Raw genomic sequence first — 14,139 nt, 5'->3', positions numbered from 1 at the left:
TGTCCTTAACTTTCCTGCCCTGGGAAGGAACTCCTGGCACCCCGCAGGGCAGGAGAGTTTTTCCATTCACTTCAGCGGGTGCGGGATTTCATTCTGCGTTATAGACCGAGGGGTTTTAAAGGGGACCGTGTCCACTGGGCACAGTCAAGCCCTTTGTAGGGTTGAAGCGCTTTATATTTTTAGCGTTGACACGATGATCATGAGGGAAAAGCGTATGTTTTTCCCCTGCTCGGACGGCGTGGTCGGACGTGCTTCTCTGCCTATAGCTGCTCAGGGTCAAGTTGTTACTGGCCCTGGACCATTTCTTTCGGGTGCTGCACCTTCCTGCCACGCAGCTTGGCTGCCGTAATTGGTGTTGTGAAGCTGACCCACGCTGGCCGAAACACGTTTTTGGAAGTGGTGTTTTATAAATAGAGAGTGTGGACAAAGGGTGTCTGCTCCGGAGTGGTTACGGGGCCGAGGAGAGGCGCTAGGGGCAGGGGAGGGAGCCCAGCATCTCCCGGTGAACCGGCACAGCCCTCTTCAAAACCGGCGACCGCGGTGCCGGCGGAGACTGCGGGAAGCCCCAGGCGAAGGGAAGGACGGAGAGGCCATGACCTGGGGTGTGGGCGCTTGGCTGTTTTCTCCCCGTGAGACCGGCTCCCAGACCTTTGCTCATGCAAACCCTGACAGATCCCGTCTAAATGAGTCGCTGGGAATGATGTGCTCCCGCCCTGGGCTGGGCTGGGGCTGGATTTCACCTACTGGGCTCAGGGAGTCGGTTTTGCTACGGAACGTAATTAAGAGCATCAGAACCTGGCGCTGTGGGATCTAACCCATCCCTGGTAGTCGGGGTGATTGACGTTGGATCCTTTGATTTCTCCGGAGGCGTCATAATATTTTAAACTTATTATTAATTACAAGTGTATTAATCTCTGAATAGTATTAACAGTATTTCAAAATATGATAATTTTATCCTATCTGACCCGCTGGGGAAAAAAAAAAAGTAGTTTTGGATGAACTGAACAACTTTATAGACAGTGTGCTTTATAACCAGATGGATTTTCCCTAGTTACTTCCATTTCTATCTAATATTGGCGGAAGATTAAAGATACTGAATCAATGGCTGTAAAAGCTCACATTAAAAATTTGCAGTGAATGAGAAGAGGAAAATTTCATTAGAGGCATAAATTGTCGCAACTGGAAAGCAAGCAACTTATTTTTAGTATTCTACTGACAGTCATCCTTGAAAGTCTTTTTTTTTTTTTTTCCAAAATGTTTTCTTTTCTCAGATGGGGAAAAAAAAATGAAGAAAAGAAAAATATGACCTCTAATATTTTGAAATATAGAACTAATTACAGTAGGGAGTGATCCTGATCCCACTGAAGTCAACTGTGGCATTCTTTATGACATTGCAGGATAGTGCCTCTATTAAGAAATAATAAGGAAATGAGATACTTTAAAGACAGGGGTTTAAAATGAACTGGCTCTGTTGGCCTCTTTTGTAAAAATACCTTAGAGCCACTTTTATCAAGTCAAAAACGTTCATTGAAAAGAGAGAAATTAAAAGATGCCGCTCGTGGAGCCTGGCAAAATATGAAGTTCGCAATAAATATCTCTCCAATCCAATTATAACATTCAAATCAAGGAGAAAAAAAAATCATGAAATATAATGAAAGCTTGCTTTCTACTGAAAAAGTCTACTTGGAGGTGTCCAGACCTAAGGGAATTTCCAAGTCAGCATTATAGTGGGGAAAAAATGTAATGTAAATGAGAGTGAAATAATCATATTTTTCTGGTGGAAATAAGTGCAGTTGTTTGATGTAATTTTGACACGCAGCATAATTTCAACATCAACACTGAAGTTTAAAGGATCAGTGTGTCTTCATGAGATTTCTACGCAGAAAAGCCGTTCAACGGGAAAATCTAAATCAGACTTCGGTCTGCACGTTGGGCTGCGCTACGATAGAAAGCCTTGTATTATAATAGTTGCAAAGAGAAAAATAGAGATGACCCTTTTTTCCGTAATTTCTAGGCACCCTTTCCACTCGAAAAGCCGGCATGGTTATGGCACCTAAATCACAAGAAATGCGATGTGTGAATGTTTCCGTGCTCACAAAATCAAACTTTGTTTTATGCCTCTAACGCCAGCTCAGCCATTTAAAGATGCACACCGGTTTGACAGTGAGTTAGCTACACTGGGCTCATGTCACCATGATCGTTGCAGATGTAATTTTTAATATCATGGGGATTTATTCCAAACAATTAAAACAATTAAAGCAGGGCACGTCTTCAGCATTTTACTCAATCTTGTAGCCTGTATGAAATATATTGGTAATTTTGGGTTCATTTCCAAACGGAGACCGATTCACACACCCTCACAGCCAAACTCAGCACGAGAACCAACAATTAAATGAAGCCTGAGATCCAGTCCAAAGCAGGCATATACTCCATTTAATTTTTAAATAGCTTAATTAATAGTTTCAGTTAAAGCAAAGAAGGGAAAATGGGTCAAACTATGTAAACATTGGTTAGAAAAACACACTGTCCAGCCAAAGCATTGTAGAAGTGCTTTTAAGAAGAATGGCCTTTAAATTTAATTTAAACATGGTTTTCTAACTTAGGTAAAAGCCCAGTTCAGACAAGGCCCAAGCCACTTCTTATGCCACAAAGAATTACCGAGGCATGCTAAGAGTTTATTTAGTCTTTGCTTGTTCCGAGGCGGTGTTTCACTCTGCAGTCATCATTTTCTCCTCGCTGTCAGCACGTTGTTACCTCTCGGCAGCTCGGAATTCACCGAGAGCCTCAGCACGTTTTGAAGCTGAGTTTAATCGCCGGTGGGACCTGTACGAATGCTACAAAACATTGTTCACAAATATTTACTGGAATTTTGAAATGAATTGGGGTAGACTCTGCTATTGCACTCGTAGTGTTTGCTTTCTGCAAACACCGAGGTTCAAGTTCTTATTGACACGGCTGTGATGGGTGGGCTCCCTTACATAAGTCCCAAGGCCAGGAGGGTGCTTCTGCGCCACAGCAGTCGGGGAGTAGAAGCAATACCACGTGCCTTATCCGACCAGTCGCCGCCAACTAGCAGCCCTCAATTAAGGAGTAGATACAGTTACTGATTTGTTGGTGGCTCCTGAATTCCAGAGGGGAAAAAATTATAAAATTCAGAAGATTTCTCTCTCTGTCCCAGAGAACGTCTGTATGCAGCGAAAGCGACGTTCTTTACTCACAAAATATTTTTTTGCAAAATTTCTCTTTGGCTCTTAAGTTTTGATTTAAATGAAACAAGGATAAAATCATTTGGAAATGGTTGAGAATGTTGTTTTTAAGGATTCTTTTATTTATTATGCAGTAGCATTTACATGACTCTCTCTCTGTATCTTTGTAGTTTGAAGTTTCTGCTCCAGTGAGGACAGTGAGTTCTTTGTAGATTTGCTGATTTACAGTTAACTTCCAGGATCTTAACTTTTTGGTTAGGTCCATTTGTTTGGTTTTTTTGTTTGCTTTAATCTGATTAAGCTAACAAAAAAGCAGAAGAATGAAGAAAAATCATAGGTGATGACTATCAAGACTGGCTGGGGTTTGGCATTACGGTGCATTGCTTTAGGAAGCTGTCCCTGACACCCCCTTCAGCAGCACCTCATACTGGTATGGTAAACTTTGGGAGTTTGAACCTAAATTTTGGGCAAGTTGTATCACACGAAAACGTTCCTCAAATTCTCCTGTTGCACCTCGATGTGTGCAGAGCAAGTCATGCAGCGCAGGTTGCCAACGTCTGAAGATATCACTGCTCTATGCCAGCCATCCCCTTGGGATGGTGAAGTCAGGTTTGGGGGAGAAAATCCACTGTCGGTGGCTTTTTATGGAGTTCATGGTTGGCGACTGAGACTGATCATTGTTTCGGCCTTCCTGAACCTTTGCTTCTGTTGTAAGGGACAGCGTATTCTGCACAGTGGAACCACAACACAGCTGGTTCTTCTCCCCACCTGCAGAACATCTGCAGAAGAAGGGAAACTTGATAAAGACCTTCATACTGAACGACATTTTTTACTGAGAATGTTCAAAATGCAAAACCGCAATGGGAGACAACATCCTTTTCATGGGAAACAAACAAACGAACAAACAAACAAACAAACGTTTTGGGTTGAAGAACAGCCCAGACGAGCTGGTCTTCTCCAGCTTGTCCATAAAGTCAAATGTGTCAAAGGGTTCTCTGCTAGGCAAGGGAAAGATGTAGGAGAGGATTTTATAAATGGCAGTTGGGCAATTAGTGTTAACCATCAATATCAGAATGGCTTAGATTGCATGATTAACTAGTTAGAGTTTTGAGCTGGCTGGTAATTTTAGATTAAATAGCCAGGCTGCCAGTGACTTGAATATTGATGAATATCCCGTGTTTTATTAATATGCATTCTCTATAAATTAGAGGCTTAGTACACAAAGAAGAAACCTAATGCTCTTGCTATTTTTCATTGCCACAGGTAGAGCTGAATAATTCATAGCAATTAATTTATTTCACTGATTTAGCCTTTTAGGGCGGGGGGAAGGAGGGGGAAGTTGAGCACAAGTAGTCTGCAGGTAATTTTTTTCATGTTTATTTATTATCAATAACTCACCAAAAACATTTGAAGACTAATTCTTAGTTGCAGAGAATTTTTTGTGTTCTGAAGTTGAAGAAATTGAGAGGAACTTGGTCAGAACTGCAAGCAATCCACCAGTCATTACAAGAACCCAAATGAATTTTAAATGGCAAAAAAAAAAATAAAAAATCAGAGCTAATTGCAAATACAACCCAGTTAGGATCGGACTCATGTTGATCTGTATTGATTGGTGCCATACTGGTTACATTGCATATTTCTGCTCGTCGTTTGATTGATTGTAATTCTTTAGGACCAAGATTTTCTTGCAAATATTTTTACATGCACAGAGTTTTCGATCTGTAGTTAGTCTCTAATGCGTTTAAAATAGAATAGGTGAAATGTTGCCCCTTTTGAAACCAAGGGGAGTTTTACCATGGAAGACTTTCCATCTACTGATGGAAACGTTCCTGAAAATATTTTTTGTGTAGATAGAGCAATAACACGTTCAACACAAATGACATTTTGTAGTTGTGCAAAGCGTCAGAGTATGCAAATATAGATTTTTTTTTTTTAATTTTTTTTTTTTTTCTAGGTAGGGGGGAGGTGGTGCAGCGTTAAGTACGAGGTGAAATGTTGCAGCACAAAGATGATTTGCCAATCCTGCAGCTCAGGGTGGCTGCAGCCCCGTTTCAGTGTCACGCAGTCATATCCAGAGCAGGTAATATCCAGAAAGACATGAGGAGGAGGAGGAGGCTGGATGATTACTGCCTCTCCCTTCTGCTGGTTCTTACAACACGCTGCACAGCAGTGAGAGTTGCATAGCACACAATAAATCATTGCCTCATTATGCTCCTTCTGTAGGTTTGTTTAGGGCACCTACTCTAGTACCAGCTCCAGAGGATTATTTGTTCTTCCCAGAAATTCCTCTCCGACATAGACTTCTGTTTTGATTTGCAGAGGGGAAAAAAAAATATCTCCATGTCTTATTTTTAAAGTAATTTCTCAGCCTACACAACGATTTGCATTACAGAACTGCCCAAGAAAATAATTCAGGCAATGTCTGGAGATGATTTTAATTTGTAGGTGGATGATTTTGTCAAGAGGAGGCAAGAGGTTAAAAGATGTTTTCATGTTTTTCTGACTTGTCAACATGAAATATTAGCAAATGAAACACAGGGTCTTCCTCCCCTCCTTTCTTCCTTCCTCCCTTCTTGCCTGCCTTCCTTTTTGCTTTCCTTCTTCCCTTCTTTCTTTCTTGTGTACACAGAAGCTGCTGATCCCTTACCTAACCAGATTACGCTGAATTGTTCTCCGTTGTAAAAGAAGCCTAAGTACCTCATTAAAAAATATTGTGAGGTCCTCATTCACTTTTTTCCGTATGTCTTTAGCCAGCCCTAGTCTACAGCTGGTGCAGGAGGGCACCGGTCTGGTTGATAGAATAAGGATTTTTGACACTTGGTTTTGATTTAAGCAGACAAATCCTCTTAAGAAAATGTGTTCATTAGTTGGCCTAATTTACTAACGAGGAGCGGTATTCAGCATTGCTGAGTTTGATAAAACGGTATTTATTTAGCATTGCACCAAGCGAATGCTGGAATAACCTAGATTGTACCTGCAATGAATTTGAACGGCTGGAGCCGAGACGTCCGCGAGCAGGTGGGTACACTGCAACACGGCTGGGTTTTGCTGCAGTGTGACAATATGATCTAGGATCCGATCCAGACTCCTTGGAAATCAATGGAAATTCTACCCTTGACTTCAGTGGGCTTTGGAACCTGCTCCAGTTGTGACAAAGTGGTAATGAAATGACTCCAACTTGAGGCGGGGAAAGAATTTTCTGGCTTAAGAGATTCAGCGTTTTGCATTGGTAGCTTTGTTTATGCTGAGGGGCCCTGACTTCCAATTTGAATGGTTTTCACACCTGCCTTGCTCAGGTCCTCCCTCCGCAGTTCCTTGAAAAGCAGTAGGATTCTGTTCCGTGACCACTAACAGACATCCCAGCTGGATGGTAAAATTTTGTAGATGATTATGATGTGAAACTCGAAATCATTGTAAACTTGCTCAAAATGTGACCTGCCTTCACGCAAAAGCTCCTTGCGCTTTCTGAACCTTACAGCAAAACTGGATGTGTTCAAAGCCATAATGAAACCTAAAACTAAGTCAGTTTTGTGTAATTTGGGGTTTCATTATACATACTTCTGCATCACTGTATCTCAGAGACCTGGGTATAATCCTTATTTGATCTTAAACTCTTGCAAAGGACCTAGGAATAGAAGATGTGCTGAGGTCAGGACCAGAAGTTTCAACACCTCCTGCAACCTGAGTCCCCCATAAACATTTAGGACTCAGCGAGAATTGTACCCAGCTCTTCTTGATGGAAGTACAATGGTGACCTTCTAGATTGATTAAAGATGTGACATTGATTGACTTTGAAGGGAGCCACATCCACCCTTCTTCTGCCAAAAAGGCAGTGGCTGCAATGTGAAGCCTCAAGAATGGGGCACTGCTCCTCCAAGTACATGGAAGACATCCAAGGGTAACGGGATAATGCAGATAATGGGATAGGGTTCCTCCTCTCCTCTCCCTCAAATACCATATAGCTAGATTTTAGCTACCCAGACTCAGGCCGTAGGAGACTTTTCTCTGATAGCTATTTAAAAGACGAAATAGCTGAGGAAATGAGCTCTTTTTATAGGTTATGTAGGATGTTCAGTGGTTGAGAAAGTCAAAAAGGACTGGTAATGTTGACTCTGCAGGGACCTTTCATGGCGATGGGGGGGATGACGCTGTAAGGAGCGGTGTGCACAGCACGGTGGAAGCGACGATGTGGTGGGGAAAAGAGCTTTATTCCTCCAGCAAACCCACCCCTCATGATTTTACACGCTGCCACTTTGGGGTGTCTAATTTGGGAGGTGCTAAAATGGCCCCGTTTTCTACAGATAAGCAGTATCTTAGCAATATCTGGTCTCTTCAAGGCATGTTGGGCTGGCACTGAGAAACATTGGCCTCCAAAATTACCACTTTTGAAAATCTAGGCCACTGAACCTGATATGAACTATCAGAAAGCAGAGACAAGGGAGCATTTATGTCGGAGAATGCGTAGTGGCTTGAAAACTACAAATCAAAATAATTCACCCTTTTATGTGTAAATCTCTTTGATACAAGAATTGAAAAGCTGTCTGGTTTCCTTGTAGTTTCCGTAAGCAAGCAGCATGCCACTGTACCCTCTAGAATGCTATTTAAGCGTTATTTAAAGTGCAGACCTGTTAAGGTCAAGCAAGCTCATTTGTATGCTAAAACTGAACCCACCAAACCTTACACCTAAAACCAGCCAGCGAGGAGGTCTTGAGTTCCGTGGTTCCCTCCTGACAAGGGTACGGCGTGACAAATGGTGAAGCACCAAAAGATCAAAGCGCTTTTTCAGGGATAACAATAAAATCAGAGACAGAAAGACACCGAGTCCTGGTGCGAGGGTCTGCTGTTCCAAAAGCGGTCTTTCTCAGGTATGACACCAGCAGCCCGTTGCAAGGGGACGCAAATTGGCAGTAACAGCATCAGCAAATTTAGATCCGGTGTGGAGCTTTTTTGAGCCAGTAGAAAGAGTGAGGAGTCACTGCAAGAAGCCCACGTGGAAGGGATTACTGTAACTCACTGAATTTACCGGGAGCAGATTGAAAAGAAACTTTTCGATGCAGATATGGAAAGACAGTGTGATGTGTTTTGCTCATATTCCAGAGTCGCTTTCCTCTCTCTGAGCGCCTTAATCCAGATCCTGTTGAAGTCAATAGCTGTCTTGCCTTTCAGAAGGATTATGCCCCTAAATAGCTACTTTAGGAAGTGTACTTTGCTTGGTGATAACACAAAGCAGAGGGTGGATGATTAACACCAATTAGGATTATTTACGAGAACCTAGAAAACAATAGGTCCATAAATCATTGTCTTATCAATTGTAGTTCCTCCTGCGTAATTTAGTCATCATTGGGCAAACTGTGTGTTTCACTGTTCGTTAAGTAGAGATCTGACTGATGTTAGCTGGAGTTTGTGGAAATGTTGAAGGTATGATATGGACGAGGAAAACAGCAGAGTGTTACAAAAAGCTTCGAGTGGTTTTCAACATTGTTTATGTTATAAATCCCCTGCAGTTTTCCCCTGGGTATATTTAGTGTATTTAAGGCAACTGACAATAGTCCTGCTGCTCTTGGGTTACGCTTCAGTTGTGTCTCCACTGGTGTCTCAGTTTGGAGCATGGGGTGGTTTGCAGTGATCCCCTGGTTGTCTCCATTTGTTGGGCACTAGTCCAGCTGCAGAGCAGCTTCCATGCACACAGATTCCTTCCAGAGGTGGCCCAGTAGGGTGCTCTTTCGAAAAGCAAGCCAGGGCTTGGTGGGACATCCAGCTCTGATCCAAGGGGTCAGCCACACAACCACAAAGTCCTTCCGGGTGTACATAACCCTGCTTTGCAACAGGAAGGCTGTCAAACTGCCCAGAGCTCCCATGACAGCCTGGAGTAGAGCTTGTGCTATAGAGAGGGTCAAAATGCTTTATGTGACGCCCTTTTTGCTGGTGACTGTCAGCACTTGTGACCGCTGCTCCTCTTTCTTCCACCAAGACTTCTCCTGGTTCATTATCCTTTCTGTTTATTAACTGCTGCATCTTCTGTAGCTGTTCCTCCTTGCTGCTGTCCTTTTTTCTTCTACTTTTATCACTTTTTGTGATCCCTTTTCCAATTTCCAACCATAGTCTCCCAGAAGACCTGGAGTGGTGACGCCTGGATGCAGAGGAGATCACACTGCTTATAAATCTGCACCTTGAGGAGGCCAAAAGTTTCTTCAGCAGCAGGAGGTAAGCCAGGACTGCTGGTGGGTGTAAGGAACAGAGAGCAATCCCACACACACGTGAGAAGATGAAGTCAGCGTTCTTGAGGATGGAGACTTTGGGGCAGTATGATGGTCCTGTACAGAGAGCTTGAAGAGATCTTCAGGTGGGAACACACCACCCAACCAGCCGCCTGTTTGATTTAGTCCATGGACCTCTGGGTTCTGCACACCAGAGACTGAAAACTCTTGACTTACCCTAAATTTCCTCTTTGTGGACTTCTGATGTCATAGGAACGGCACAAAAAATTCCATATATCTGCTTTGCCATAACGTTTTCAGCCTGCTAACTTTCCCAGGACTACTTTCTGCACAAATTACTGGAACTTAATTACATGAGGCTTAATTTCAGTTGCCTGGCCAGCTTTAAAAGCATATATTCAAATTCGAACCACAAGGGCAGAATTTGGGGAGCCTCTTTGTCCTCTCACTTTGTGTTAGTTTAAATGAAGAAACTGTGCCTGTGAATCTCTGCTTTATGACACCTATTCCAAGTCAGTCTCCCTTCTGGAGAGACCTCCCAGGCTCCCAGCAGTTTAAGGGGGGAGCACAAACTACCCCTGATGTTATAGTTCATGTTTTTGAAACTGTGCAAACAATAGATATTTGTCTCCTGCTTATGCATTTTCTTGTAAATAAAATGTATTGAGACCAGAGATGAAGTTACACTGACTTTACACCAGATAAGAATTTGTATTGACCTTTTACACAGAAGTGTTGTGTTATCTGTACATTTCTCAAACAGATCTTGCAATGTTTAATTGCAACAAAAAAAAAAAAGAACGGAGATGGAGAATCCACGGAGGGGCACGGAGGAGAAAGGAGGTAAAAGGACACAGATGGGGAATGGTGGAGTTGGAGGATAACACCAGCTATCAAAGCATTATCTGAGAATTCCTGTGATTAGGGTTTATTATCTTCCTGACCCCACTGTTTCATTATAATCTGCTGCTTAGGTGATCAATAATGAATGGCCTCCAAATTTCATTACGTTTGCTCCCTTTCCGTAGAAGATTTTGCATCAGTTTAGTCCCCTCCATAAGACCTTTTTCCTCTTAAGGTGTGAAGACTTCATGTTTCTGCTGGGGTTGACTTGTTCTTTTGGTATATCAATGTTGTTATTTAGCCAGCAAGTGTCCCACAGCAGTTCATCGAGTAACACTTCCATCTATCACATTGGGATGGTCAAGAATACATTGCAGCTGATGTGCAAACACTGACGTATATCTGGAGTTGGGCACCCGCCTCCAACTCAGCAGATAAAAAAACCCTCCGAAGAGCCAACAAAAGAGGGCTTTTTTTAAGCACCCCAACCGGCTAGTGGATTATCCTTAATGCGTTGGCAGCATGCCCCTTCTTTCCACTGCAGGAATGCTAGCCTGGCCCTGCAGTCCTGGCTGGTTTTTGTGTTACAGCATGCAGAAGAAATAGTGGAAGACTGATTGGTAACAGTTCATGGCAATTTTTTTTCTCTACAGACCGAGATCACCTTATTTACCTCCAAAGAGGCAAGTATAGTGAGCAGCACCTCTCTCTGGGGAGCCGTCTTCCCTGGTCAGCGTGGCCATGCAGGAGAGGGCTCCTTGTAGGGCTGGCTGTTGTTTCTAGGAGCTCACTGACATATCTTCGAGAGCTGAGGGTTCAGCTTCTTCTGCGTGAGAGAGGAGAGGAAATGACCTTCACCCAGCTGAGCAGGGAACAACAGGAAACCCTCACGGTCCCAAGCTCCTGCCATTTCCCACCCCCCAGAATCCGGCACATGGGGACCGTTTTGACGAACTATCAGGGGTTCTGTCAGGGTTTAGCCGCTGCAAAGATATTAGCAAAGTATGTTGATGATTCATGGCGAAATGGTGTGCGCTGATTTAAGTGATGGACTAGTCATTCTGTAATGGATTTGAGAATTCCCAATCAGATTGTACTTAGTTTTATCAAGCAGGAAGCTGGCAGGCTGTGTTTTAATCAACTGATAGCATCGCTTGGCGATTGGCATCCAGCTAGTGAACAGAGTATTTCTCAAAGACCAGCTCACTAAGTTGCGAACAGCATCATCCGCTCCGATCTTTCAGGTTTACCTCCTATTCATTCTGTTCAGTCTGTTTCTTTCCCAAATTAAACTTTCAGCTGGAAGTGCAGAAAGATGCAGCGCACAGATCCTGCGCTGCTCTTTCACCAGCCTCGGAGAGGGAATGAATGAGGCAAAAGACATTTGCTCCATCCTCCAGGAAGCTATGTTGAAACAACCTCCTGGATATAGCACAAAATCCCAGAACCATGCAAATTCAAGGATTTGATGCTGGCACAATTTTTTGAGCGTTCACATTCCATAAGTGCAGTAAATCTATAACGCAGGGACACACCAGGTAAGACGTGGCCTTTCCCCTTTTGAGTCAGGCTGTTTTATCACCCATTGTCTATTTTATCACCTAAGACGTACCCTGGGTTCTGACCTGTGCCAATAGACATCAGGAACGGTTTCCTTTCATGATGAAACACATCAGTCTCTTCATTACTGCTAGGAAAGTCCAGCTTCAGTTGAGCATCTTCACAGCACAAACCCTCAGGTGCCATAACTGATTTCCTACTCAGGATTGATGTTCTACCACAGTTATTGAGTTACGCAGCCACCTACACCCATGTAGCTGTACTCGAGCAGAGAGTCAAACCTGGGGAGCTGGTTTGTTGTGCCTAGCTCCTGTATAGTAGCTCCTGCGCTTAGCAACCCACCTCCAATATAAATATATCTGCTACTCTGAAGAGCAGGCTTTGAAAAGCACCAGAAGGGATCACTCCCCCATAAGGATTTTTTCCAACATTGCAGAGCTGTTAGGACTCCCAGGGAAGGAAAGTCCCATGGCACCACGTTGGGGAACGGCTCACTGGGCTGCTGGCTGAACCGTATAACCCGGTTGGGTTAAAATTGGTCAAACGTTTGGGGCTCTCAGAAGAGGCTGATGATTGAAAGGACATAAAACAACCGTGCTCACAAAAAGTAATAAAAACAAAAGTGAGGTGTAAGTACCAGAGAGGAATGATTCATTGGGAAATTGTGCCCTTGAAATTGTATTGCAAATCCTGTGAGAGGGAGGAGGTGTATGTATGTATGTAAGGGCCAGATTTTGGGTTATCCGGATGAGTTGAAGATAAGATGAAGATTAACAATCAGATCTGTAATTTAAGGGAACATTTAAGTGTTTGATATTGTCTGCTGACCATTACACGAAAATCAGAGAAAATGAAAAAGATCCCTGTCTCCAGTGTCACGTCCACCTGCGCACTTCACCAGACAGTGCCACCCGGCGCAAGAAAAGAATTAAGGTTTCTGATGCCAGAGCCATCAAAAGGACACGTGAAAACAAAGCTGAAAAAAGCCTTCTGTCTTCTCTCCCTGGATTGGAAAGCATACAATTTCCACAGGGTAATTTTCTGTGTAAACATTCCTATTTGTATGTTTTACAAATTAAAATAAAAACATATCTTGCAGATGTATTCAATAATTTAATTTTCAACCAAGATAATTAATGTATCTGAACTTTATCACAGAGCATAAGTAAGTGGGGAAAAATCCCCCAGCCAGATGTGAAGAGCCTGATCTTGAGTTTCCCACCAATGTTTCATAGATTTGGGTTCATTTATTGCAATGTTTGCTCACTTTTTTAAAAACCCTGATGATGGAATAATCTAATTTCCAAGAGCATCTCCAAGGACAGGAGGCCACATTACAATATCTCACATTATATGTCATTCAGGCAATGTCTCCCAAGTCATAAAACCTATGGAAAGGGAATGGCGCTTGATTAGCAGATTCCTCCTCCTTTTCCCTTTTCCGATCATTTTTTTTCCCAGCGGAGTGTACTCCCCCCCGTGCTATCTGACCCCATGCAGGCAGGCTGCTCGTCTCCATTTGTAGAGAAACAGGCTCTGACGGTTCGTCTCTCCTTGCTCTACCTGACTCCAGGTCACACCACCTCATTTAGAGGTTGTTTTTTTCCTTCTGTCTCTGTGCTCTCATTTATATCATCCCACTTGTCCCTCTTCTGTGCCTGTGCGTGCCGCAGTGTGAACTGGTGAACTGGAGCACGGAACTGATCCAGCTGACAAAATATCTGAGAAAAACCCCCCAAGTTTCCGAGCAGTTATTTTCCTGGTCTGAATCACTGCACTTCTGTCCAAAAATTTGCGCTAACACCAGGTCAGGATGGGTAAAAAGAGACAGGACTTCTCCAGCCAGCATCGGTGCTAACTCATGGGCCTGTTGCCCTACCAATTTTTTTCAGCAGTTTCCGGGATTTTGATAAAGACATCGAGGAAGGCTTATATGGTCTTAAAACATTTTATTGATCCATTCATGTCTGCCCAGCCAGCCAGGGCTTCATTTTTTTAAGATTCCTTCCCTATTATCATGGAAACTTGCTAATTACTGTAGAAGCTTGCTAGCAACTTGCTTGAGACACCAGTTTCAATGGAGCAAAGCACTTGCAGCTTGCATAAATCTCAACGTGCAAATCCGTGGGGTCCTTTGAGTGAAAATGGGTTTGCTAGGAGATAATCTGTTGCTCAAGATATTATTTTAACATTCATATCTAAGGCCAAGACCTCAATCCTAGGTCATCAAGTTGACCACAAAGGCAGTAATCGATTGTATTTTGTGTGGTAAATCCATTCTAGATTGCCACTCCCACTGCGTATTTCTTCCT

At 43.1% G+C, this 14,139-nt stretch overlaps 1 protein-coding gene across 2 annotated transcripts in view; it reads left to right on the top strand.

Annotated features, from left to right (window-relative positions):
* Window positions 1-14,139, top strand: part of MAF (MAF bZIP transcription factor) — a 192,306-nt gene that overhangs the window by 53,985 nt on the left and 124,182 nt on the right. The window contains exon 3 of one of the 2 annotated variants that reach the window (XM_054197840.1): window positions 9,309-13,701. The exons of the other annotated variant lie outside the window; for it this stretch is intronic. The gene's annotated coding sequence lies outside the window, so the exon portion shown is untranslated. Of the gene's footprint in view, window positions 1-9,308; window positions 13,702-14,139 lie in introns of those variants that run through there. 2 annotated transcript variants of the gene reach the window in all.

Source organism: Rissa tridactyla, chromosome 4, assembly GCF_028500815.1.
Source record: "Rissa tridactyla isolate bRisTri1 chromosome 4, bRisTri1.patW.cur.20221130, whole genome shotgun sequence".
Classification (NCBI taxonomy): domain Eukaryota; kingdom Metazoa; phylum Chordata; class Aves; order Charadriiformes; family Laridae; genus Rissa; species Rissa tridactyla.
Note: the sequence above shows the minus strand (reverse complement) of the source record. Positions and strands in the feature narration are given on the sequence as shown.